Genomic DNA, 26,134 nt, shown 5'->3' with positions numbered 1-26,134 from the left:
AGCCCCTCATTTGATGCGCCGAGGGGTGTAGTTTTTGAAAATATGTACTTTTTGTGCCATAATTTAACTTCTTACGTGAGCAGTAATGCCACGTCAAGGCTTGAACCCTAATCACTGACCATTCACACGCTTTTCATATCTCCATTCACTCGCAGAAGCACACACCATACTTTCCATACATTCACTCGCAGAAGCACACACCATTCTTTCCCCTTACAATCCCAAAGAGATGATCGTAAAGGGAGAAAAAAATCACTTTTACAGCAAAAATAAGTTTTGCAGTAAAAATGCAAGGGGCTCCAGGGATGACATGGTTAACTTACGTACTACAGGCTATACGGCTGATTTTTGCAGTTCATCTGGATTTCAAAAATTGCCTTCCTCTACCATTGGCTAAATTTAACCCCATGATCAAAGGGATCATGGGGTTAAAATTTAGTATCGGGCATTTTTAAAAAGGGAATGTGACTTTTTATAGCTGTATGATCACTGTGGTAACATTGGCTACCACAGTGATCATTTAGCTAGAATACTTAAACTTTTTTTTTTTTTTAAAGTTAAACCAGTTTATGTTTAGATAATTTAATTTGGGGGTCTCTAGGCAATTTTGATCTTTATTTATCTGCCTTTAGAGACCCCCAAATCATTTTTTTTACTTTTTTTGTACATTTTTATTTTTTTAACATAATATTTTTTATTCTTTTTTTACAAGCATTATACCGTTGGAAAGGTGAGGCGATTACCTTTCCAACGGTATATGTTGGGGGTCTGTAGCTGAGATACAGGCATCTAAGCAGCATGTCCCCATACCGTGAAAACTGACAATTGTCAGTTTTCAATAAAGTTGCGCGGTGACGTCATCGCGTCATTACGCGCGACGTCACCGGCCGGATCGGGTGGTCCCAGTGATGCCCTTCAAAATGAGGGGCAGATCGCCGGGGTAGGTGGTGATGGAGGTCCACAGACCCCCATCAAGGTAGGAGAGTGCTAGCGACGGCATGGTGCCGTCGTTAGCACCTGACTGGGACTGCTAGCGACGGCACCATGCCGTCGTTAGCAGTCAAGGGTTTTAAACACAGAAGGCAAATATTTCCCACCCAGTTTAATTGTTTCCCTTACTGATTTTTGGGTCTTCCTGTTAAGTTATGTTTCTTTGTTACTGTTTCCCTCATTATTGCATGCGGTTTACGGTCACAAGTCTTCTTTCTCCTATTTATAGTTTGATCTTCACAATGACTTACTGCACTAGAGTTTGCTGGTTTCCTGTTTCTCCTTGATTTGAGGTTACACGTTTGCAGTAAGCATTTTCTCCTACCTGAGTTTTTTTTCTGGTCCGTGTGGTGCTTCAGCTTCAGTTAGCTACAGCCAAGAAAGAGGAAGAGAGGAGACATGCACATGCTTTTATGTTGGTAGAATCTTCTCTCCTTTTAAGAAAGCGATGCATATTGTGTCAAAATTTAAAGGGCTGATATGATAAGTTAAGTTAACTCCTTGACGACAATTGATGTGTCGTCAAGGAGTTAACACCCCAGGACGCTCTATGACTGCTCGTGGCGTTCATTATTAACTTACTCCGGGGTGAGGCCCTTGCTTGGGCTTCTCCCCTTATGGAACATCATTTTCCACTGTTGGACGACGCGGATGCCTTTCTCGCAGCTATTCGTGCCGTATTTGATGCTCCTGGAAGGGTTGAATCCCTTAACTCTTGCCTCCGAGACTGATTGGAACACTTAAGCGTTGAAAGCAGCATTCCACAGGGGGTTAAACGACTCGATCAAAGACACCCTTACCTATCGAGATCTGCCCGAGAATTTGGAGGACTTTATCACCTTGTGTCTCAAGTTAGACGCACGGGGCCAGGAGAGACGTCTAGAGAAGGAGAGCGAAAGGAAATATCGCCCTTATCGCCCGACTCCATGACCTCATCCTGCACCCATCATGGTGGAATCTTCTACCCCGGCTCCTGAACCCATGGAGATTGGTCCTCTTCTCCAGCTATATGATGCTGAGAAACAACGGAGACGTGTGTTGGGACTCTGTTTGTATTGTGGATAGAAGTCTCATATGGCTATTAATTGTCCCAAGAAGTTGGGAAAGGCTCAAGCTAAGTGGACGACCGATGCATTCCACTGAGCAATGTAAAAGCCTCGACTTCTCCTTCTGATACCCGATTTCTCGTACCCATCACGCTACAGTGGAAAGGTCACCAAGTGGCCACACAAGCTTTCATCGACTCCGGTGCCGCAGGGAACTTCATTGACCAGACCTGAGCTCAACTCCAGGGTATTGTGCTGGTTTCCAAATCCCAGAGCAGTACCGTGGCAGCAGTGGATGGGACACCTCTCGGTCCCAGCATTATAACTTAGTAGGCATATCTGGGGGTCAGAGTGGCATATCTGGGGGCAGAGTGGCATATCTGGGGGGCATGAAGCATATCAGGAGGGAGAGTGACATATCTGGGGGGGCCTGAAGCATATCAGGGGAGCAGAGTGTCATATCTGGGGGGCATAAAGCATATCAGGGGCAGAGTGTCATATCTGGGGGCATGAAGCATATCATGGGAGCAGAGTGTCATATCTGGGGGGCATAAAGCATATCAGGGGCAGAGTGTCATATCTGGGGGCATAAAGCATATCAAGGGAGCAGAATGGCATATCTGGGGGGCGGCATATCAAGGGAGCAGAGGGGCATATCTAGGGGGCAGATGGGCATATCTATAAGTAAGGCGCATTATGAATTAAGGGGGTCCTTAAAATGGCTATTGGCTTTCCATACATGTATTTTAACCTTTTTGGTATCTATCATGCAGTTAGTCAGCATAGGTTATATACCTATGCTGACTAACTGCATGATAGATACCAAAAAGGTTAAAATACATGTATTCCTGTTCATTAGGTAAAATACTGTGTTATATCATTCCACTCGTGTATTTTTTCTTTAAAAATAAATTTTTCTTTAAAATAGCACCAAACTTTAAGGGTGCAGCCTATAATCGAGCCAATATGGTATTAATCTATTCAGTAGGTTTTTTCATTAGCTTTTGTTGATTAGTGAATGATTTTTCAAGTAAGTCAGAAAAAGTCATTTTTTCTAAATTTGTCACCATATTTTATACTTTTAATAGTAAAATATACGATACAATGGTATCTGGAGAAAGCTCTTCTTGTTCTATAAAATATATATATACATATATATACTTGTGTGGGTTCAGTAAATGAGAGAGAAGAAAATTACATTTACACATGAGCAATGCAGAAATGCTTAAAGAGCCATTGTCACAAAGGGTACAAAAAATAAAATCAGCCATTCTCTCGAAGGAGTTCAAAAAACTCAAAACATGAGGGTAAACTTACATTTTTCTACGACTATTTATTTATATTAAATATACTTTATTTACAGAACTAACAGGCACACTATACACTGTCCAGTACTATATCACATTCTACAAACGGGCCCATTGACAGGTCTGGTCATGACATTCAATGTTGTTGGTTGACTTACAAAGTTACAACCACTGAACTCAAAACAACTTGACAGTATTTAACAAAGCCACTGATCAAGTATTATTATTCATGTTTAAATCATGTTGTTGATTGATGCATACCTGAGAACCTCCAAGGTAGAGACTATCTGGGCTTTATAAAGGGTTGTGTCTACCCATCTATAGAGGAGGGGTGAAAACTTGGCCACTTGGGAGTGGGAACCAGGAGAGTGTTGTCAAACATGTAATCAACTGAGTAATTGTGTTTGTGCGAATCATTGATAAACACTGTTACGCATGTACAATAGTCTGTTAAGTTAGTGGTTAAGCCCTTGAGTTCTAGGTCAACTATACTGAATTACTGTGTCCGGGTATGTAGGTAACCCTGAAAGTGATATTTGTCTGATTTCTTACACCATTTTCCTTGCTTTCATTCAAAAATAATTAATGTATTTAATGGGAAAGTCAGTGATTGTTACTAGCAGGTAACAGGTTAACATAAAATATGAAAAATAGTGATTTGTGCACTCCAAACAAATCCAACAATTTAATTATAATGAATTTAGGATTTTATATGTTCACAGCTCTAAGTGTTGAGTGTACATTAAAAAATAATAATAAAATATATTGGATGCTGTTTGGTAATTCACTCATATATAGATGAAGGTAATAAGGCTCCTCAGAGAAAAGGTGATCTATGTTATTGTTGGACTTCCAGTCATAGAAGATATCTGTCCGGTATGTCGGGGTCGGAGTACAGCGCAGAAAGACAGCGTGTACAACAAAGTATTGAAAGGGTTAATCAAATAAGCAAAGTCCAGAAAGCTAGCCAAGGGTCAAAATCCATGAAATCCAAAATAGCAATGTTCAGAAGCAAGGGTAGGGAATACAGCAAGGAACTTGAACAACCAAGTACTGAATGTACAGGGCTGCAGGTTTAAACAGCCTGACAAGCTGTAACTCCTCCCAAAACCCCTCACCCCCCCCCAGTACTCGTGACTGTCTGTCACCTTCTAACCCCGCCTCCCTGGCTGCCCACAGCAGTATTGGACTGCAGGACACGCCCCCCCGTCATCCCGCTCGCCCCGGCGGATGTGGCCTGCCGATCGTGGATGCGGTCTGTCACCGCGTGGTATGTGGCTGAAGATGCGAGTGCCCGGTGGAGTCCCCGTTCTTAAAGATCAAAACAGTTCTTCTTTGTTTCACAATTTGGTAAAGAGATATAGACGAAACTGCAAGTGGTTTCCAACAAAGATGACCCGCATATTTGGTGCATTATATATATATATATTTCTCACATCTTAGTGAATAAATTCTAAGTTGATTCATTGTAAATTAATTTGATTGTTAAATTGGACTCAAACAGTAACAGAAGTAGTACCAAAGACTGCATCAGTATTGATGTTATTGGCAGATATGTTGGTGTATCTTATTAGAAAAAATGTTTCCCTGGCAGGATTTAAGGAGGACTCATGAATGTACACACATATTCCTATGGGAGAGATTGATCATGCCTAGGCATCTGACTTTTGGAGTCCTGAAAAAGTTTTCCCTATTTTGGGAAAATAGCCGACAGTTTAGTATATGTATTACATTATCTCAAAAAATACAATCAGGAATAAAATGGAATAGTTGAGCTCTACTGACTGATTTTACCAAATGCACAGTGCATATATTTTAAACTATGAGATATGATTCTCTATACTTCCTGTTAATCCTTTAGCCAGCATTGATAACGTTAAGTGTATTAAAAGGCATTTGGAATGAGTGAGACAATATTTGCGAGATTTAGGCAAGCCTTGTAGTACACTCAAATCTAATTCGCTATCTGTGCATTCTGAATGACATCCAATTCCAACAAATAACAACAGCTATAAATAACATTTAACGCAACAGTATTACAGAAGTAACAAATATAATATTAAGGACAATTAACTGTCAGGACAATTGTTGAAGAATAGTAAACTTGTGGTTCATTCTATCTCAGGGCAAAATGCATGCAGGAATTTGCATAAGTAGAGACTGTGACATCTTTCTAAACTTGACTGCCAATGCAGTGTTTGCAGAATCAGATTAATTAGGCTATGGTACATAAATGTTAAGGCAGTATAACAAGCCAAGTATTTCTTCTTTAAGACTGACACTTTATTTGAAATATTAGACACCACAGATGAAAAGTTGAGAGATTTGCCATCATCTGCTTTTTAATCTGCTGGAAAATGACTGTTAGGATTGTGTGTCATATTAAACAATACACTACTAGATTTTTAGCAGAAGACGCATTAGGTTTAGTGATGAAATCCCATTATACCACTGTCTCTTCTGTCTTTCTAGGTAAAATGAAAGTAAACATAAGAATATGTTACTTGATTTTTTTTTTAATAAATGTTTCCGTGTCTGAAAAGTGAAATAATATATACACATGCTTTTATAGAATAATATATTTCATGGCATTATTAATTGACATTCCATTAACTTTATATTAGTACAAGTTGTGAAAGAAAAAAAAAAGTTGATAAAAAAAAGTAAGCCACTGGACACCAGGAGTCATTCCTGGACCCAGTGACATACTGTATTCTGGCCAAGGCCTAGAGCAACAGGTCCAAAACCTCAGCATCGCAGTCCCCCCAGCCACAAAACCAGAGGCAGATTGCCCACTTGGGTGTTCAACCTCCCTGACTTGTCACTGCTCAGTGAACATGTGCACAGAGAGCAAAATCACTTTTGCCACGTTTGTTTTCGGCAACATATTTTGTGTCCTGGTAGTTGGCTGGGATAAAAAATGTTGGGCCTTTTTTAATTCTGAACATTGGGGGGGGGGGTTCCAGAGGGGAGAGGTCCCTGACACCTCCTGTATTCACTTGTTAATATATATATTAAAAAAAGATTTCCTCAGAGTAAAGAAGGTCAAGGGGTGCAGTAGCGGCAGTAGGACACTGGGCCTGTGCAGCAGGGTTATCTTTAAGCCCGTCCTTGAGCCCACAGCAACTGCAGTTGCAGGGATCACAACTGCAACTTGGCCCACCACTCTAGGAGGCCCGGGCAACCTCAGTGATCACTTTTGCAGGGGCCCGCTTCTTACCTGTACATTGCTCACACACTGTGTGAGCAACATCTCTTGTACCGCCTAGTGAATACAGGAACCCAGCAGGGTCACATTCCTGCTTCCCTTGGGCGATAAAAGGGAAGTTGTTTGCATGGTGTGCAAGCAACCCAGACAGAAGCAGCGGGTCCCTGTGGAAGTCTGTGAGCAGCACAGAGAAATCAGGTAAGGGGGTGGTGGAGTGTTATGAATGAGTATGTGTGATTGAGTAAATGAATCAGTATCTCTAAATGACTGAATGAATATTTGTGAATGAATGTGATAGCATGGATGGATGTGTGAGTGGTGGGACATGGCACAGAGAGGCAGTTTGAGGCAAGGATGGCACAGGGAGGCTGTTTGAGGCTAGGATGCAACATACATGCTCTTTGGGGGCAAAGATGCCACAGGCCAGCTGCCAAGTCCTATGCCTCCAATCTGGGTGCTAGGCAGGCCCTGTGGATGCAATTTTGGTCATCCCAAATTCATTATTTATTTGATCTATACCTTCAATGCTGACTTTACTTGTGGGTTTTCACTTGATCAATATCTGCAAAGCTGGGTTTGTGTGTTATGTAGTTTCCCTGTACCTGTAATGCTACATGAGCTTTTGTATAGATCAACTGAATAAGACATACAAACCCTGTATTTGCAGGTATACATAAATAGTGTATGGAAACATGGCATAGCAGATGCAGATCAACAAACAGAATAACACACAAACCCAGCTTTGCGGATATAAATCAACTGGAATTCACATAAAAACGCAGCATTAACGTTATAGATAGAAACCCCCTAAATTACAGGCATAGATCACAAGTTGCACACCCCAAAGGCCAGCCCTGGCGTCCACATTCCCCACATAGAACCTGACCAGCACTCAGATTACACAAACAGATTACAGTCCATAGTGAGCCAACTTTGTCCCCAAACAGCCCAGGGTGAGCCAACTTTGTCCCCATACCGCCCAGCATGAGCCAATGTTGTCCCCAAACAGCCCAGCATTAGCCAACTTTGTCCCCAAACAGCCCAGCGTCAGCCAACTTCATCCCATAAACACCCTGTCTGTGCCATCTTGGTCCCCAAGGCTCAAACACCCTGCTTGAGCCATCTTTGCCTTTCCCTAAATCACATCCATGATACACATATCAATTAATGCATTCTCACAAATAATTCAAGCAATTTATCCACACATTAATTCATTCTTTAACTCATTCACACAATTCATCCATACATTAATTCATTCTCTCACTCATTCACACAATTCATCCACATATTAATTAATTCACTCTCACTCTTTCTACCCCCTCTTCCCCTCTTCTCACACTATCTAGCCTGCCAAGTAGATATTGTGTAGAAAAGTTGAGCTTATGACCTGAATGTGTACCAAACTCAGATAGAACCATCATTACACGGGGAATTGATTTGATAGGATTTGTTATTGTTAATATTACGTCATCAGCATATAGAGAGATTACATGGTGCCTTGTACCTATTTCAACCCCTTCAATCCTTTTATCTTGTTTAATTAAAGTAGCGAGTGGTTCAATAGTGAGTATGTACAGGAGTGGGGCTAAGGGACATTCCTGTCTTGTACCATTACTCACATTGAACCATTCAGATGTTATCCTACTTCCAATAACCCTTGCTTGTGGGGAGGTATACATGACAATAACTTTATTCCTAAACTGTCACGCTATACCATATTCATCCAAGACCAAGCCAAGGAATCTACAGCTAACCCTTTTGAATGCCTTTTCAGCATCTAATGCTAAAAAAAAAAACTGCTTGAGTCTTATTTATGCCTATATTGTCAATCAGATTGAGAACAGTTTGAATATTATCTGATCGTTATTTATAAGGTCTGGAATTATTGAATTAAATCTTGCAGATAATATTTATGTAAATATTTTGATATCCAGGTTGATTAAGGATATTGGGCAATAGTTCGACAGGGTGGCTGGGTCTTTCCCCGGCTTTGGTAAAGGAATCAGGTCTGCTTGAATATATTCAGGGAGGGATTGGATTTTTGAGTGAAAATTCTTTAAATATTCTTAGTAATCGTGGGGAAATCAATTTTATAAAAGTTTCATAGAAGGTAGCTGAGAACCCGTCAGGCCAGGGGCCTTTCCAGGTTTGATTTCGGAAATGGTTTCATGAATTTCGGTTATCGTAAATGGGGCATTGAGGATCCCTGATTTACTTCCCTCAATTTTAGGCAGGTTACATTTTTAAGTCATTGTTTTATATTTGCGTCATGCGGGGTCTCATCTTTCAAATTATAAAGATTTGAGTAATACTCCCTATAGGTCTCTTCGATTTTTTGGGGGGATAAAAGTGTTTTCCGGTTATATATATATTTTTTTTAATGATCTCATTTTTTTTAAAAATGTTAGTTTGTTAGAGAGAGCTTTATCCGGTCTATTATTTGTACTATACCATTTTTGTTTTAGTATGATTTAGAAAATTTTATTTTCTCTCTCATGGCTTGCTAAATATATATACAATGTCAGACAATGTCATACCTCTTTTTTTTTTTAATGTGAACCCAGTTTAATAAGGAGGCCCCGCATGAAACATTTAAGAGTTGACCACATCACAGAGTCTTCCCCATCTGCAACTTCCCCATTTTCATTGGTAAAAAAATTGGCGGGATTGGCCACAAATGTGGCGGGAGCGGAACACCCACATTGCGGGAGCGGGCGGGATTGGGCCAAAAATCAGCAGGATTAAAAAAGCAGTCCCGCGCAGGGCTCTAGTTTCATTCAACCTCCATTTGGCTCTTATCCCATATTCCCCATTATTTTGAAACTTTAGGAAGAGGGGGGCATGGTCCCACCAGGAGATTGGGCCGATGTTTTCCATCGAGAATAAAGTTAAAGTCCCCTATGAAAATCACTGTTCCTTGCGATATTTGATCTATTCTGTTTATTAGATGTTAGAAATCTTAATGGGGCTTGGCTTAGGCTGTATATGTTAACCAGTGTATAAATGATATTGTTTAATTTACTAATTAAAAGAACAAATCTTCCATTTATGTCTTGTTCCTGAATCCCGATCCGATCACTTCAACATACAGAAAAAACATAAAATAAACACAGACACAGTACATTTACAATACATAAAGACTTTCTGCATACACTACTAATCAAGCTTACTATCTTGAACTGACCTGTAGCCGTCACAGGTCCCACTCTAGGTGTGCAGTACATTGGAGTAGACGTATTGTGACAGAATGATCTGTCATACAGCGCCCCAAGGTAGTCAAAGATGGCTCCAGCCTGTCTGCCATACAAAGATTGCACAGGCAGGAACTCCATTGTGTAAACTAATCCCATTAACAGGATTGCTGCCAGGGGGAAATTCAGTATCTAAAGGGGATTAAAGGTTGGGTTGTCTACATGTACCTGTTTATCAATGTTAATGCAATTATGTGGATATATAAGGCTAGGTTTTATAACAATAAAATGTTCATTCCTGCTGTACTCAATTCAAGGTAGTTGTGTCTACTTATTGGGTACACAAAGCAGGGTTCCAAGGTGTGCATGCTGACTGGTGCTGGAAGTGATTTCGGGGACAACAGGAGGATACATCTGGGTGATCTCTGGGAGTTACTACAGCTCTCTCTGTGAACCCATTAAACGTATATTAAATACGTGATATACTGTCTATATAAATAGATTTATGTTTGCCTTAAATCTCTGTGCTCTTGGGTTGAGCTTCTACTCTCCCGAGTAAATTACTCAGATATTCCATTTTGATAGCCCATACGGATCTCATCTTACTATATGTGAAATACAGCTCTAGTGTAGATGTACGGATAGGCCCCCTTCCGTCCTCTTACCCCTCTACCTACCTTTATATTTTTAGGTGAGGCATGAATCTAAATTAATTTCAGCAAGACTATCCCATAGAAAGTAAAACTTATCCCTTCCTTCCCAGAATATCATCCTGGGTATACGGTGTGCAATTTCAATTTTATTGTACTAGCCCTGTAATCTACCATATGACGGAGTAATAAAAGAAAGGAAAAAAAAAGAAACCCAATATCAATACACATACGGTTTTCAACCTGTGTCCCCTTACCCAGCAAAGTGTTATCCTGGGTGTGTGATGTGCAGTTCTAATCATGTTGTGTAAATCAACAAATTGTGAAAATAGTGATAGTGAACATTATGATGAAAGCATATGGCCTCAATTCTAATTAGCATAAGTAAATTGTACCCAAATTACTATACATGAGTCAACAGTGTAGGTCAACTGTGGAAAAAAATGAAACTAAAAAACCCCTACCTAAATCTTAACCTTTCCACTCCCCTAAATCTGGTTGGGGGGTATCTCCATTCCATAGTTTTAGTGTAAACTGTAATCATGTTATTATGCACAGATCAACAATGTAAATCCTTGAGATATAAAAATAATGATAGCTGTGCATAAAGTGAAAATAGTGATAGAGGCCAAATGCTCTCAGCACTATGTTCACTAATTCTAATTCTCGTGTGTGTGAGTCAACAGTGTAAATAAAAAAAAAAATTGACTTATTGAATGGTGGCCGGTTCATGTGGCGATTCGTCGTATTTTGAGAGATTCTTTATTTAATTAGTCCCCATTTTATTAATTTTGTTTTTGCTTGAGTGGGGTCATTGAAAAGCTGTGTTGAGTCATTATATTTAATTATCAATTTTATCGGGAAACCCCATTGATATGATATTTTCAGATCTAGAAGGGTGGATGTGCTTTCGTTAAAATTTCTTCTGGCTAGTAGGGTTGCTGGTGAAATATCGGAAAAAAATCTTAGATCTTTGTATTCTCCATCTACTATTGGAGATTTACGAATTTCTTTCATTATCAGATCTTTTAAATAAAAGTTTGTAAAACGGACTATTGTATCTCTTGGTCCTGTGATGGTGCTATCCTTAGATTTGCGGAGTCTGTGGAATCTTTCCATTGGATGGGGACCAAATGGCTGTAAATCAATTATAGATGCAAACTGAACGAGAAAATATTCTTCCAGTTCTGGGTAAACCACACTATCTGGTATACCTCTAATTTTAAAAATGTTTCTACGTGACCGATCTTCTAGATCTCATACTTTGGCTTCCAGGTATTGGACTTTAGATTTTAGTTCAGAGTTCTCATTTTGTATCCTAATAAGATCTTCCTGTATTGGGGTGAGGATGTTTGCCTGAATCCGCAATTTCCCTCCAATATTAGACATTTCTTGGTTTAGTGTGTTCGTGTTGAGGTCAGAGTCCTTTTTTATTTTAGCATACAACTTCTCCAATATCGCATTTAGAGAATCTTGGGTGAGACCGGGTGAAAGAACCTCAGCTGGTAGAGGTTGAGTTCCCAGTTTTGGGTCGATGGAAACTCTTCTCTCTGCTAAGCCGGTTTTAAGTTGTTGTATTTGTACCAAGCTTTGAGATTCTGGGGAACCAAATATATTTATTGATTTGTTTTTTTCAGGATCATTTAATTTATTTTTCTTCTGGGACCATAATTGTATTCAGCTGTTGTCAATTTAGAGAGATACAATTGAATTTAAATTGTTACGTAGAATCTAGGGGGCAAATGTGTGCCTACTCTGCAATATGGCCTATATAGGCTGTGTATGAAATCTACATGTACAGCTAATTTTTATTTCCTATTAACTCTTTGCTTTTTGCTTTTTTTTTTTTTTTTAATTGCAATCTACTCTTATTGGGAGTCATGGTGTGTGCCCTATACTATTAGCAAAGTAAAATTCATACCACACAGTTAGAATCTATTAATTATAATCCCACAAAAAACATGTTAAGGAAACAACATGTTCTACTGGTTAATGTGATCATTTCTTTCGGTTACAAGATGACTTTAAAGGTCCTGTTTGTTACTAATTTCTTTTTATTATATCAACAGTCTGTCAAATGCATTTGGATTGTGGATTTAGTTTATAAGTATGCATGTTGTTATTTTTATTCACTGACCCCTTGCATACATTAATTAGGGTAGTTCATCTTAATATGTGTCAAGGAATTTGATGGCTCATTAGCAAGCAATAAAAATGCAAAGACTGTTCTTGCTCATTTGTCCTTTTTATGACAGATGCCAGAATAGTAAATAATCAATTAAGTTACATAATTTACTATGCATGTAAACTACTGAGAATAGTTGGCAACTAATTTAACACTTTCATTTTAAATTGTGAAAGAATATTGGTATATAATGTTCTTTCAGTAGATAACTCACATGTTATTGTCAATCCATTGGTACGTTAGAAACTGTCTTTTGGTGGTTTGCGGTTGAGGCAACCAAAGGATGTTTGCGTAAACGAAATAAAACGTGGCCAAATAAGGTCATGAACTCTGTAAGGCGTATGTGCGATGCCTCGCCCTATATCCATAAGTGTATAAGAATGTGTAAGGACTTACCTGCCTCTCCGGTCCCGCGCCGTGGTCGGTCCTGCAACGCTTCCTCCTCGGCCGGCTTCCCGGGCAGCGATTACCACCGCTACCCGGTCGGCGTCTTCACTGCGTGGCCGACCACGCGGCAAACAGGTAGCACAGCGCCACCGTGTGGTCAAAACATAATTAATGCAGGACACACCTCCACCTGTCCCTATTTAAACCTGGACTTCCTCTTCTGGGTCACCCTTGGTTGGTGTATTCTGTGGTTTTCCTGTGCGACTTGCTGTGACTATTTCTTTGTTTGACCAAGCTTGCTGACTTTGCTCCTGTTTTCTGATTTGGCGCCTGTTCTCTGATTGTTGGTATTGACTCGGCTTGTTTGACTACTCTTCTGGATTTGATTCGGCTTCCTGCTTTACCGGTTACCAGACCTGATTCTTGGTTCCAGCTCTCCTGGCTACTCCTGGTTCCTGTTTGCCTGGCTCACTCCGCCATCCGGGGTCCTCCTCATCCAATCGTTACAGTACCAAGGGTCACCATGGATCCCGCGGAGATTGGCCAGAAGATGTCTACCTGTAAAGCCCGTATTGAAAGTCTGGATCTTCGCATGGACCAGTTTGCTCAGGCTTTGCAAACACTCCTGGCGAGGACTGATCCAGCACGTGGTCCTCCTCCTGTGCCTGCTGCTGCACCTGTTGCTGTTGCACCGCCTGCTGATCCAGGTCTTCATACCCTCCGTTTACCGCCTCCCAGATATGGAGGAGATCCTGCTACCTGTCGTGGATTCCTCAATCAGTGCTCCATTCACTTCGAGATGTCTCTCTACTTGTTTCCTTCAGATAGAGCCCGTGTGGGGTATGTCATCTCCCTACTCACTGACAGGGCTCTGGCCTGGGCAACTCCTCTTTGGGAACACAATTCTCCAGGGGTCAACGGTTATACTGACTTTGTAACCACTTTCAGTCAAGTATTTGACAGACCAGGTCGCGGCCATATTGCCTCGTCAAGTCTCTTCTCACTGCGTCAGGGTACACGCAGCTTATCTGACTATGCCATTGAATTCCTGCAGAAGTGGCATGGAACAACAACACCTTGGTTGCTGCCTTCACTAATGGCCTATCTGACCGCCTAAAAGATGAGGTGGCTGCCTGGGACCTGCCCACGGACTTGGAAGAACTCATCGCCTACATTGGCCACATTGATCTGCGCCTCCGGGAACGCCAGGTATAGCGACATCGCCAAAGGAGGGCTCCAGTGCGTTTTGCGCCACGTCCGGCTTCTTCTGACTCTGCTTCTCTTCCGCCTGCCCATGCAGATCGGCTCCACACATCTCTGTGGCGCCCTCCGGCGCCAACAGGACCTCTGTATGTACTGTGGTAAACGAGGACATTATGTGCGTTCCTGCCCTGTGAAGCCGGGAAACTACAAGGCCTAAGGAGGGTTGGGGTACCTCCTCTAGGCCTTTCTGCTGCCTTTCCCCATGACCGGGTGCCTCGTATGTTCGTGCCTACATCTCTCACTGTTCAGGAGAGCACCATTCTGGCTCCAGCCCTTATAGACTCTGGAGTCGCAGGAAACTTTATTGACCATGACTTCTACAGGCTCCGAAATATACCCTTGCAGGAGAAAACCTCCCCGATCTTCGTGGAGGCCATCGACGGTCGACCTCTTCAACCTGTAGCGGTGACCCACGAAACTACCCCGCTTCGTCTCAGAGTAGGGGTTCTCCATAAAGAGACTATAACACTCCATGTGATAACTTCTCCGGCTGCCCCCATTGTCTTGGGCTACCCTTGGCTGCAGCTGCATAACCCTGACATCGATTGGTCTACCCGTGAGATCGCTTCCTGGCGGTGCTCCTCCTGCATGTTCCCTCAACCATGCATAGAGAAAATCGCCTCCTTGGATACCACCACCCTAACTCCGCAATACCAGGAATATGCTGACATGTTTGATAAGAAGGAGGCTGACTCCTTGCCTCCTCACCGTCCCTATGATTGCCCTATTGACCTGCTTACTGGCACTGTAGAGTGTATCCGTTATCCCCGGCCGAGACTGAGTCCATGGAGGCCTATGTCAGAGAAAACCTCCAAAAGGGCTTTATCCGCCACTCCGCTTCTCCTGCCGGTGCAGGATTCTTTTTTGTGTCTTAAAAAGATGGCGGTCTACGTCCGTGTATAGACTATCGGGGCCTCAATCGAATCACCATTAAAAACACATACCCCTTGCCACTCATTACGAAGTTGTTCGACCGCCTGAAGGGATCGAAGGTGTTCACTAAAATGGACTTACAGGGTGCTTACAACCTCATTAGTATCCGTCAGAATGATGAGTGGAAGACAGCTTTTAATACCCGCTCTGGCCATTACGAGTATACAGTAATGCCATTTGGGCTCTGTAACACCCCAGCAGTATTTCAGGAATTCGTTAATGGCTGTTTCCGGGACTATCTTCACCAATTCGTTGTCATCTACCTTGATGACATACTTATCCACTCGCCGGACCCGATTTCACATCGGATACACGTTAAAAAGGTCCTGGCACGCCTTCGTGAAAACCGTTTATACGCTAAACTGGAGAAATGCGTATTTGAAGTTTCCCGGGTACCATTCCTTGGTTATGTCATTAGCGGTACAGGGTTCGAGATGGTCCCCGACAAGCTGCATGCCATTCTGCAATGGCCTCAACCACAAGGACTGAAAGCCCTCCAGAGGTTCCTCGGCTTTGCTAACTATTATCGACGATTTATCTGAGACTTTTCTAAGGCTGTGGCTCCCATGACCGCGCTCACTAAAAAGGGATCTGACTGTCATAATTGGCCTGCCTCCGCTGTTCAGGCCTTCCAGAAATTGAAGAATCTGTTTGTCTCTGCTCCGGTCCTCGTTCACCCAGATGTCTTTCAACCTTTTATTATTGAAGTGGACGCTTCAGAAATCGGCGCTGGAGCGGTCTTATCTCAACGGAAAACATACGAAGGGCCGCTACATCCTTGTGGGTTCTTTCCCAAACGCTTTTCTCCTGCAGAGAGGAACTATGACATCGGCAACCGGGAACTACTGGCAGTCATCCTCGCCCTTACTGAGTGGCGTCATCTCGCCCGGGGTCTAAAAATACCAAGGCCGATGCTTTATCCCGTATGTTCTGCACAGCCACAGAGTAGAAACCAGACCCGGAACCCATCGTCCCTGCTAACCGTATTGTCTCCGCTGTATCTCTAGTTGTTGCTTCTCCCCTCCTGCAACGCATTCAAGCCAGCCAACCGTCTGCTCCAGCCCATACCCCACCTGACAAACTGTTTGTGCCTCCTGTGTACCGTTAAGGATACTTCAGGTACACCATTCCACAAAGTTTTCAGGCCACCTTGGTCTTCGACGCACCAGCCAGGCCCTAAGCCGCCGTTTTTGGTGGCCCTCCTGGAGACAAGACGTGGCTGATTACCTCAGATCCTGCCGCATATGTGCCACTATCAAGACCCCCAGTACTCCTCCAACTGGTCACCTACAGCCCCTTCCGGTGCCTTGTCGTCCCTGGACCCATATTGCCATGGACTTCATAGTGGAACTTCCTCTATCCCGTCGCTACACCACCATACTCACCATCGTGGACCGTTTTCCAGGATGGTTCATTTTGTTCCGCTAGTTAAACTTCCCACGGCCAGAGAACTCGCGGAAATCTTCATGAGAGAAGTTGTTAGACTCCACGGAATTCCCCAGGACATCGTATCTGACCGTGGAGTCCAGTTCATCTCCCAGTTCTGGAGGTCCTTCTGTAAAGCCATAGGTATCACCCTGTCCTTTTCCACGGCTTATCACCTGTTAGAATATTCTTTGTCTTGAATATCTAAGCTTCTCCAGTGATCAAACAGCAATCAAGACCACAGCTACAAAGTCTATTAATTAGGTTTATTCGATGACAAATTATCAATTCATACAATACCAATGCTGGAACAAATGTTGATAAAAGGTACTGTAGGCTTAGTATCTTGGTGAGATGAAGATGAGAGCGTGGAAAGAGCGTGGAAAGAGCGTAGAAAGAGCGTAGAAAGAGCGTAGAAAGAGCGTAGAAAGAGCGTAGAAAGAGACCTTGTCCTTGTAGTCATGCCAATTTATACCCCTTTACATTTGGTTAGGGTATACGTAAAGGAATCCTATTGGAACAGTAATATGATACACCAGCATTCCAAGACCCTCTAAGCTACGTCACTTAATTGATACCATATGTTCCTAGCACTCGAGTTGCATTCAGGCCTAAAATGTGCAGAACAAAATAAAAGTATAAAAATGATTTCTTACATTTCCCCCTGTTTATGGTTATGTACCATAAATAAATGTTTCTTGTCCATTCATACAACATTCGTATCACATTCGTATCACATTCAGTGAGTGCAGGATGATATGTACACGATAATATTATAAAAAAGAATCTGTGGAAGACTGATGCATCCTACGTCTTAAAGTTTCCCTTAATATCATCTCTCCTTGCTTTATCTTTTCTCGAATAGTTAAATACGATTTTCTTATTCTACATAATAAACATATTTGAAAAATAATACATATAAAAGACACAAATAAAACAATAATAAATGGATGTAACAAAACATTGGTGACAGCGGAGCCAACAGATGATTTTGCCATAATTTCTGTTGACTTAGCAAAGTTTTTCCACCAAGATGTACCTTTACACACATCATTACTACATTCTATCACTATACTCAATAAAACTACTTTGTTTATGATATGTTCCCAAAACCCAAATTTATCATCTTGTGTGTAGGTCCCTTTAGTCCAACTAAATAAATATTTAGGCCCTATCATAACATTTAACCTCACATTACTTTGTCTAGTAAAGTTAATTCTAATGTTACAAACTGATAAGTACCCTTTCATTACACCAAAACACACATGACCATTGAAATCATCAATTTCTCTTTTCTTCTTAATTATGTCTGGGAACCCTTGAGTATTGTTAAATTGGCTATAAATTGGTTGTCAAATCTGTAGATCTTCTTGACTCTGTAGATCTTCCTTAGAACCGTCAATCATCAGTATGGTCACCGTCAGAACTGCTAGAAACAAAAAGGATTGTCTCTTCTTGAATGTCAGATGTCTTTGCCATGATGAACTTTTTAATGATTTGCATTGTCCATTCGATTCTTACATACAACCTAAAAAACACAACAGATTTGCAGCATCAAAATCTTAGCTGATACAAAACCTTTATTATTGTAGCACCTCACTATAAAACATGATGTATGGTTCTAATATGATTCTTAAGAAATTGTTTAAAATGATTAACATTAAAGACTGCATCATTTCATCAAATAACCAAATAGCAAATTATAACACATGAATTTGGATCATGAGATGAATTTATGGACAATAGTAAATAATTAATACTTCAATTGATTACGGAAAAACATATTTGATCAATACAATACATAGTAATCCTTTTTAGTCATGACACAAAACCCTGTTCTCATGAACTAAATTAAGGTTTTGAATCAACCTGAGAAGCAAGAAAGGAAATATCCCTAACTTGTACTTCTGCAAATGATGGACACTATGTAGTAGCAGTTTAACAGATACAACATATAACATTAAAGAATAAAACAAAACACAAAACGTTAACATATAACACATCTGATGTTGTTCATATAGTCTTTCTTATAAATAAATTAACTTATTCAAAACATCTTCATAGAAGACAGAGTGCAGGGATACAGTACGAATTAGAGTTAATTGCTATACTAGCTCCCTGTATACTGAATCAACATAGATCTACGTATTATAGCTCTCACGACACTTACAACAAACATATTCCTGTGTAGTTCCTGTATTAGGTAAATCTTCTTTATTAACTTCAATCTCCCTGATTTGCCTAATCATTGGAGTGTAAAGTAAATCTCTTTGAGGTGTTACGGCCCTGTTATTATATACATTTGGATCTGAACTGTAAACAAATCCATTTGATTTTCTTTGCTCATTTAATTTTTTACTATAGAGAAATTTGCGACATTGTCTTTTAAAATGTCCCAGTTTCTTGCAGTAGAAACAGTGAAAAGACTCTTTATTCCAAAACCTGTGTCCCCTGGGATTCTGCATCTGGGTATGTTTATATTCCTGAGGGGGAGAAGGGGGGTGAATGAAATGTGATCTCTCCTTTCTACCTATATCCTTGCTATTAACCATGTTAACTACAGACACATTCATTTTAACCCCTTCATGTCTGCATTCTCTCCTGATTTTATCAATAAATGCAGCAGCATCCTCAAGTGTTTGCATATCAGAAGCAATTGCAATGCTAATATGATCCAGGTAGTTAAACTTTTTAACAAAAACTTGAATCATAGAGGCAGGACATTCATCATCAGAAATGTTAAAAACTAATCTGTAAGCCTGCTCAAATCTTAACAAAAAAGAAAATGGATCCTCTGAAATTGTAGGTTTCAGGTTTTCTAGTATGTCAAGTGTTGGATTTTCATTTCCAGTTGTAAACTTAATCAACTGTTGGAGTCTATCCTTATCTGTTCCATGGATGATTTTATCATCCTCCACTATAGGAGAACTTATTGGAGCTACTAATCTTCTACTCATGTACGTAGGTAACCAAATTTTAAATAATCTGTTTCTTAGTTCATTATTCAAATTATGCTTCTCTGTATTCGATTCAAATACATCTGCATTACCAAATGCATCCAAATTAGAATTATACGGCGGTATTTCTTTAAGTAATTTCATTAATTCACTTTGTATCTGTAATTTTAATTTTGCTGCTTTATTTCTAAGCTTCTTCCTTTGCAGTTCCTGTTCTGAACTGACCTCTGGTTCATCCTCTACATTTTCTGGAATTAAGCTGTGTCTTTGTCTATCTCCCCTTGTAATTACACAAACTTGTTTCAAATCTTTCTGCAATTTTGTAATTAACAAATTCTTAATTTCTAAGCAATCCGACAAATCAGAAATCTCTTCAGTTAATAAATCACATTTAGGACATTCCCTTTCTATTGCACACACATTGTGCATCTCATTTGTAACCATGTCACTACTCTTTAAGTTACTTTGACTAACATTATTAGTCAGATCATCACCACCAGCAAGTAATGTATTAAAAATCTTTATCATTTTCATTACATTCCTCAACTTGTGTTTATCCTTATTCCCAGAAAATATCTTTTTGTCTATCTTCTTATTTGCATCTTCACATTGACGCCATAAATCATGCCACAAAGCTGAATCACTAGCCGTATAAGGAACAAACGTAAATTCAAGTTTACTTCCGGAAGACAAAGTATTAACAAAATCCATACTTACCGTAGATCAGTTGCTTGCTCAATCTGCTCTCAGGACGATGCACGGTTCTGGAATGCTCTTCCTTCTCACCACGTGGTCTGGTAATGGTCTGGTAGTGTCGAATTACACTTTCTTCTGATCACACTGCTAGGTTTTTTTGTTTTTAGTCAGAGGATCTCTTTGATCTCTTCAGACAACTGCACACTATCCCCCCTTTGTCGGAAGAGGAAAAGTAAAAAACAAACGTGCAGTAAAGGCTCGCCGTAGAAAACTGACTAAAGACTGGCTGGCTCGTCAATTTGTTAGAATATTCTTTGTCTTGAATATCTAAGCTTCTCCAGTGATCAAACAGCAATCAAGACCACAGCTACAAAGTCTATTAATTAGGTTTATTCGATGACAAATTATCAATTCATACAATACCAATGCTGGAACAAATGTTGATAAAAGGTACTGTAGGCTTAGTATCTTGGTGAGATGAAGATGAGAGCGTGGAAAGAGCGTGGAAAGAGCGTAGAAAGAGCGTAGAAAGAGCGTAGAAAGAGCGTAGAAAGAGCGTAGAAAGAGACCTTGTCCTTGTAGTCATGCCAATTTATACCCCTTTACATTTGGTTAGGGTATACGTAAAGGAATCCTATTGGAACAGTAATATGATACACCAGCATTCCAAGACCCTCTAAGCTACGTCACTTAATTGATACCATATGTTCCTAGCACTCGAGTTGCATTCAGGCCTAAAATGTGCAGAACAAAATAAAAGTATAAAAATGATTTCTTACATCACCCCCAAACCAACGGGGCAGCGGAACGCTCTAATCAGCACCTTGAACAATATCTACATGCTTTTGTTAATGACAGCCAGAATGACTGGGCTGACCTCCTCCCACAAGGCTCCACCCAACACACCCCCTTTTATTGTGTCTACGGTTTCCACCCGGTTGTTTTGCCTACCGACACCCCAGAGGTAGGGGTACCTGCTTTGGACGCACACCTAAAACACCTGTCTGCTGTTTGGTCCTCTATCCGCTCTGCGTCCATAGCTGTTTCTCAGACACAAAAGAGGTATTATGACCGTAGAAGGTTACCTGCCCCTTCCTATATGCCTAGAGACAAGGTGTGGCTCTCTACCCGTCGCATATGCCTTCGCAAAAACTGGCACGTGCTATATTGGACCATACTCCATCCTCCGCCGTATTAACCCTGTCACATATGAACTGAACCTACCACGTAACCTTCGTATTCCTCGCACGTTTCACGTCTCCCTCCTGAAGCCAGTGTTGTTCTTCCGTTTTACCCGTCCTCTGGCCAGCCCTGGTCCCGTTTCTGTCACCTCCTCGGAGAACTACGAGCTCCGTTCCATCCTCGATTCCCGCATCTTCCGGGGTGCTCTGCAATATCTGGTTCACTGGAAGGGTTATGGACCTGAAGAAAGATCTTGGGTGCCCACCTCCGAAGTCTGCGTGCCTCGGTTAGTTCGCCTCTTCCATTCCAAATACCCTGGGAGGCCTGGCAGGGGCCCTGGTCGCCCTTCGGGCGGTTCTCGAGGGGGGGGTACTGTAAGGACTTACCTGCCTCTCCGGTCCTGCACCGTGGCCGGTCCCGCGATGCTTCCTCCTCGGCCGGCTTCCCGGGCAGTGAGTACCACCGCTACCCGGCCGGCCTCTTCACCGCGTGGCCGACCACGCGGCAAACAGGTAACGTGTTCTTATAACCTCGGGTGACCTCCTTAATGCAGGACACACCTCCACCTGTCCCTATTTAAACCTGGACTTCCTCTTCTGGGTCACCCTTGGTTGGTGTATTCTGTGGTTTTCCTGTGCGACTTGCTGTGACTATTTCTTCGTTTGACCCGGCTTGCTGACTTTGGTATTGACTCAGCTTGTTTGACTACTCTTCTGGATTTGATTCGGCTTCCTGCCTTACCGATTACCAGACCTGATTCTCGGTTCCAGCTCTCCTGGCTACTCCTGGTTCCTGTTTGCCTCCGCCATCCGGGGTCCTCCTCATCCAAACGTTACAGAATGTAACCATGAGCAATAAAACAGATATTATTATACATACATACTTGTCTGTGTGTTTCATTTCTCTCGAATGTTCGATACTTGGAAAGTACTTATACGATTTGGAACACCATGTAATATGTTATAAGCTACTTGTTGGTTGCAATAACTTCAAAAGGTTAAAAATCCTAAATTAAATACAAATCTTTAAATGTTAATTCTATGATGGGACAACTCTGCATTCAAAATGAAAATAAAATACAATATTAATAGTTCACCTGCTTCATTTGCTCAAAGGACCTGAGAAAACCTTCAATTTTACTTCAGTATTACTACAACATTGACCTGCCCTCAAAAAAGACACCAGATTTATTTAATAGTAATTAATACTAGTTGTTGAGTAGCAGAGTTGTTTACTTAACCTAAATACAATTTGTATGAGTGCCCCATCATCCCATACATTGAATACACATGATCCTTAATGCTCGGTTTCAGTGCATGGTTTGCAGAGGGCTTGGGATGTTTCAGGAAAGCTACAACCTAAGCAACAATGTCTCCAAAATATATTTGGTACATATAAAAAACATGCCTAAAAATACAAACATTTCCTTGCAGATCTGGCAAAGTCTAAAGTTGATTTTTTGATTCTGCATGGGCCTCTCTTCAGATTGTGGTTTGCATAGGGCTAGGGATGTTTCAGGAAAGCTACAAGAGGGGAAAAAGAAACCCTCATTTGCTGTAGCATTAATAATTCTAGTTTTGTGAAATTTATGAAATCTTGATGGGACCAAATACCACCTGCGTAAAAGTTAAAAATATCGTTTTTGTTCTGTTGGTCTTGTATTATTCCACTCAGTGTACCATGACTATGAGGAGAAAGAATGCCCAACATTTGATTCCTATTTGTTGCCCATATATTTTTTTCTCTAATAATGAGTAGCCAGATTAAAGTAAGATTTGATTTATCATATATTATCAATTTGTTCAAAATAGACAAATTTATTTAGAAATTAGATTTAAGAAAGGCTCTGCTTCTCAGATAACTAAAATAAGCAGAGTTTGGAAGTACAAATTTACTTTCCAGAGTATTGAATGGAAGGATTTATTTATTTAAATAAAGATCTTAGATAATCCTTATACCCGAGGATGTCCAACTAGTTAGTTCTAAGTTTTCAACATACTTACTATAGGTGTTCCCCAAATAATAGAGTGAAAAATTGTAATTTATAGTTTAATATTTATACATATGACTCAGTAAATCTTTAAACCACAGGGTTTAATAAGTTGAATTTCTTTAAGAAACTAGGGTTTAGTACAGTCAAAAATCTCAATAGAATGCCATGCAAATTTTTTATTCCGTGCTAAAACACACATAACATGCAGCCAGTAAATATCTAGATATTCTAAACTTGTTTTTTTAAATGATACCATAAAAACAAGTTAATCTTAAATAAATGTAGGAAGAGCTAGCACTCAAGCATTAGCTCAAGCCATAGAAGAGCCTTTTTTAAGGAACAAGACAAAGATTTATTTACTAAATAGTGAGTTGCAGTGAACTGAGAAATTTCATCTATGCAAATTATTAACCCCTTCGCGACCTTTGCCGGTTCAGGACCGTCATGAAAGAAAGGTCACTAAATGACCTTGACGGTCCTGAACCGTCATAAAATTAAATAAGCTTAGAAAGTGATCAACGATCACTTAAATGGTGTCGCTGGAATGCCTCGATCAGGAGGCATCCAGCGACACCAAACACTTACCTTTGGATGGGCTGTGACCGCTCCGGAGAGCGGTCACAGCCGCAGCTGCCGGTGATCTTCGCCATCAAGCAAGATGGCGGCGGCCCGGGAAAATAAACAATAAAGATGAAAGAGTTAGCTAGATGGTCTCCAGACCCTCTAGAGAACTCTGGCTCCACTTGCAGGTTGAATACAGGTACTGCATTCAACCAAGCAAGTCAATGGAACCCAGCTTTCTAATCACTATGTGATTAGTAAAATATTCAAAAAAAATAAAAAAAATAAAAAATGAAAAAAAAATAAAAAAAAAATGTGCTTACATTTAAAAATAATTATGCAGTGATGTCACTAGATGAACCATCCAGTACATTGCAAAATGTGTAAAAAAAATATAAAAAAAGAATTAAAAAAATAAAATAAAATAAAAAAATAAAGTTTATTATTTTGAGCAAGTGCTAAAATTTCTCAAAAATCTCAACAAAGAGTTAAAATAAAAGCACTTCAACTACCCAAGGGGTGTCTAATATATAAAAAAAATGGCTGATGGGGTAAATTGGCCGAGCTCAAAGATAGGGCATAGGTACAGACTGACCAAAATGGAGAAAAAAAGCGCACTTCCCAAATGTGGCATTTTAAATCTCAAACAACCCGACAAACCCATGCATGTCGGGTATCACTGCACTCAGGAGATGTTCCTGAACACATATTGGGGGCACGGGCGTAGGAACCGGGGGGGACGGGGGGGACGGATCCCCCCCAGGAAATCATGCGGGGGGGACCGATAATAGAGAAATCCCCCCCAGGGCTGTGTGAGGTGAGTGCCGTCTGTGCCCAGCTGCCCGATCAGCAGCTGCAGCGTGCAGGACTGGTTGGGGATTTCCCTAACCAGTCCAGCATTAAAGTAACACTTACCAGTCACTGAGCGCCGGGTGACGGGATATGACGTTTATATCCCAGCCCCGGCGCTCAGAATAAACAGCTGTGCGCAGCCGCACTGCAATGAGAGTAAGCAGCAAACCAGAGGGAAAAGAGGAAGAGAAAGGTAAGAGATGTGCAAAACGGACGGAGGGAGGGGGGGTCTGATGTGCAAAACGGACGGAGGGAGGGGGGGTCTGATGTGCAAAACGGAGGGGGGGGGGGTCTGATGTGCAAAACGGAGGGGGGGGGGTCTGATGTGCAAAACGGAGGGGGGGGGTCTGATGTGCAAAACGGGGGGGTCTGATGTGCAAAACGGAGGGGGGGGTCTGATGTGCAAAACGGAGGGGGGGGTCTGATGTGCAAAACGGAGGGGGGGTCTGATGTGCAAAAGGGAGGGGGGGGGTCTGATGTGCAAAACGGAGGGGGGGGTCTGATGTGCAAAACGGAGGGGGGGGTCTGATGTGCAAAACGGAGGGGGGGGTCTGATGTGCAAAACGGAGGGGGGGGGGTCTGATGTGCAAAACGGAGGGGGGGTCTGATGTGCAAAACGGAGGGGGGGGGTCTGATGTGCAAAACGGAGGAGGGGGGTCTGATGTGCAAAACGGAAGGGGGGGTCTGATGTGCAAAACGGAGGGGGGTTTGATGTGCAAAACGGAGGGGGGGGGCCTGATGTGCAAAACGGAGGGGGGGTCTGATGATGTGTATGGGCAGTGTATATGTGTACGTGTGTATGGGCAGTGTATATGTGTACGTGTGTATGGGCAGTGTATATGTGTACGTGTGTATGGGCAGTGTATATGTGTACGTGTGTATGGGCAGTGTATATGTGTACGTGTGTATGGGCAGTGTATATGTGTACGTGTGTATGGGCAGTGTATATGTGTACGTGTGTATGGGCAGTGTATATGTGTACGTCTGTATGGGCAGTGTATATGTGTACGTGTGGATGGGCAGTGTGTATGTGTACGTCTGTATGGGCAGTGTATATGTGTACGTCTGTATGGGCAGTGTATATGTGTACGTGTGTATGGGCAGTGTATATGTGTACGTCTGTATGGGCAGTGTATATGTGTACGTCTGTATGGGCAGTGTATATGTGTACGTCTGTATGGGCTGTGTATATGTGTACGTGTGTATGGGCATTGTATATGTGTACGTGTGTATGGGCAGTGTATATGTGTACGTCTGTATGGGCTGTGTATATGTGTACGCGTGTATGGGCATTGTATATGTGTACGT

At 41.5% G+C, this 26,134-nt stretch overlaps 1 long non-coding RNA gene across 1 annotated transcript; it reads right to left on the bottom strand.

The window, feature by feature from the left end:
* Positions 1-17,431: 17,431 nt before the first annotated feature.
* On the bottom strand, positions 17,432-20,601 carry LOC128491164 (uncharacterized). The gene is made up of 2 exons (XR_008354016.1): positions 20,260-20,601; positions 17,432-18,113 (listed from the first exon to the last, which is right to left on the bottom strand). It is a non-coding gene; the product is annotated as an uncharacterized LOC128491164 (long non-coding RNA).
* Positions 20,602-26,134: the final 5,533 nt, after the last annotated feature.

Source organism: Spea bombifrons, chromosome 4 (genome assembly GCF_027358695.1).
Source record: "Spea bombifrons isolate aSpeBom1 chromosome 4, aSpeBom1.2.pri, whole genome shotgun sequence".
NCBI classification, from domain to species: Eukaryota; Metazoa; Chordata; class Amphibia; order Anura; family Pelobatidae; genus Spea; species Spea bombifrons.
The sequence above is the reverse complement of the archived record's forward strand: the minus strand, read 5'-3'. Positions and strand labels throughout refer to the sequence as shown.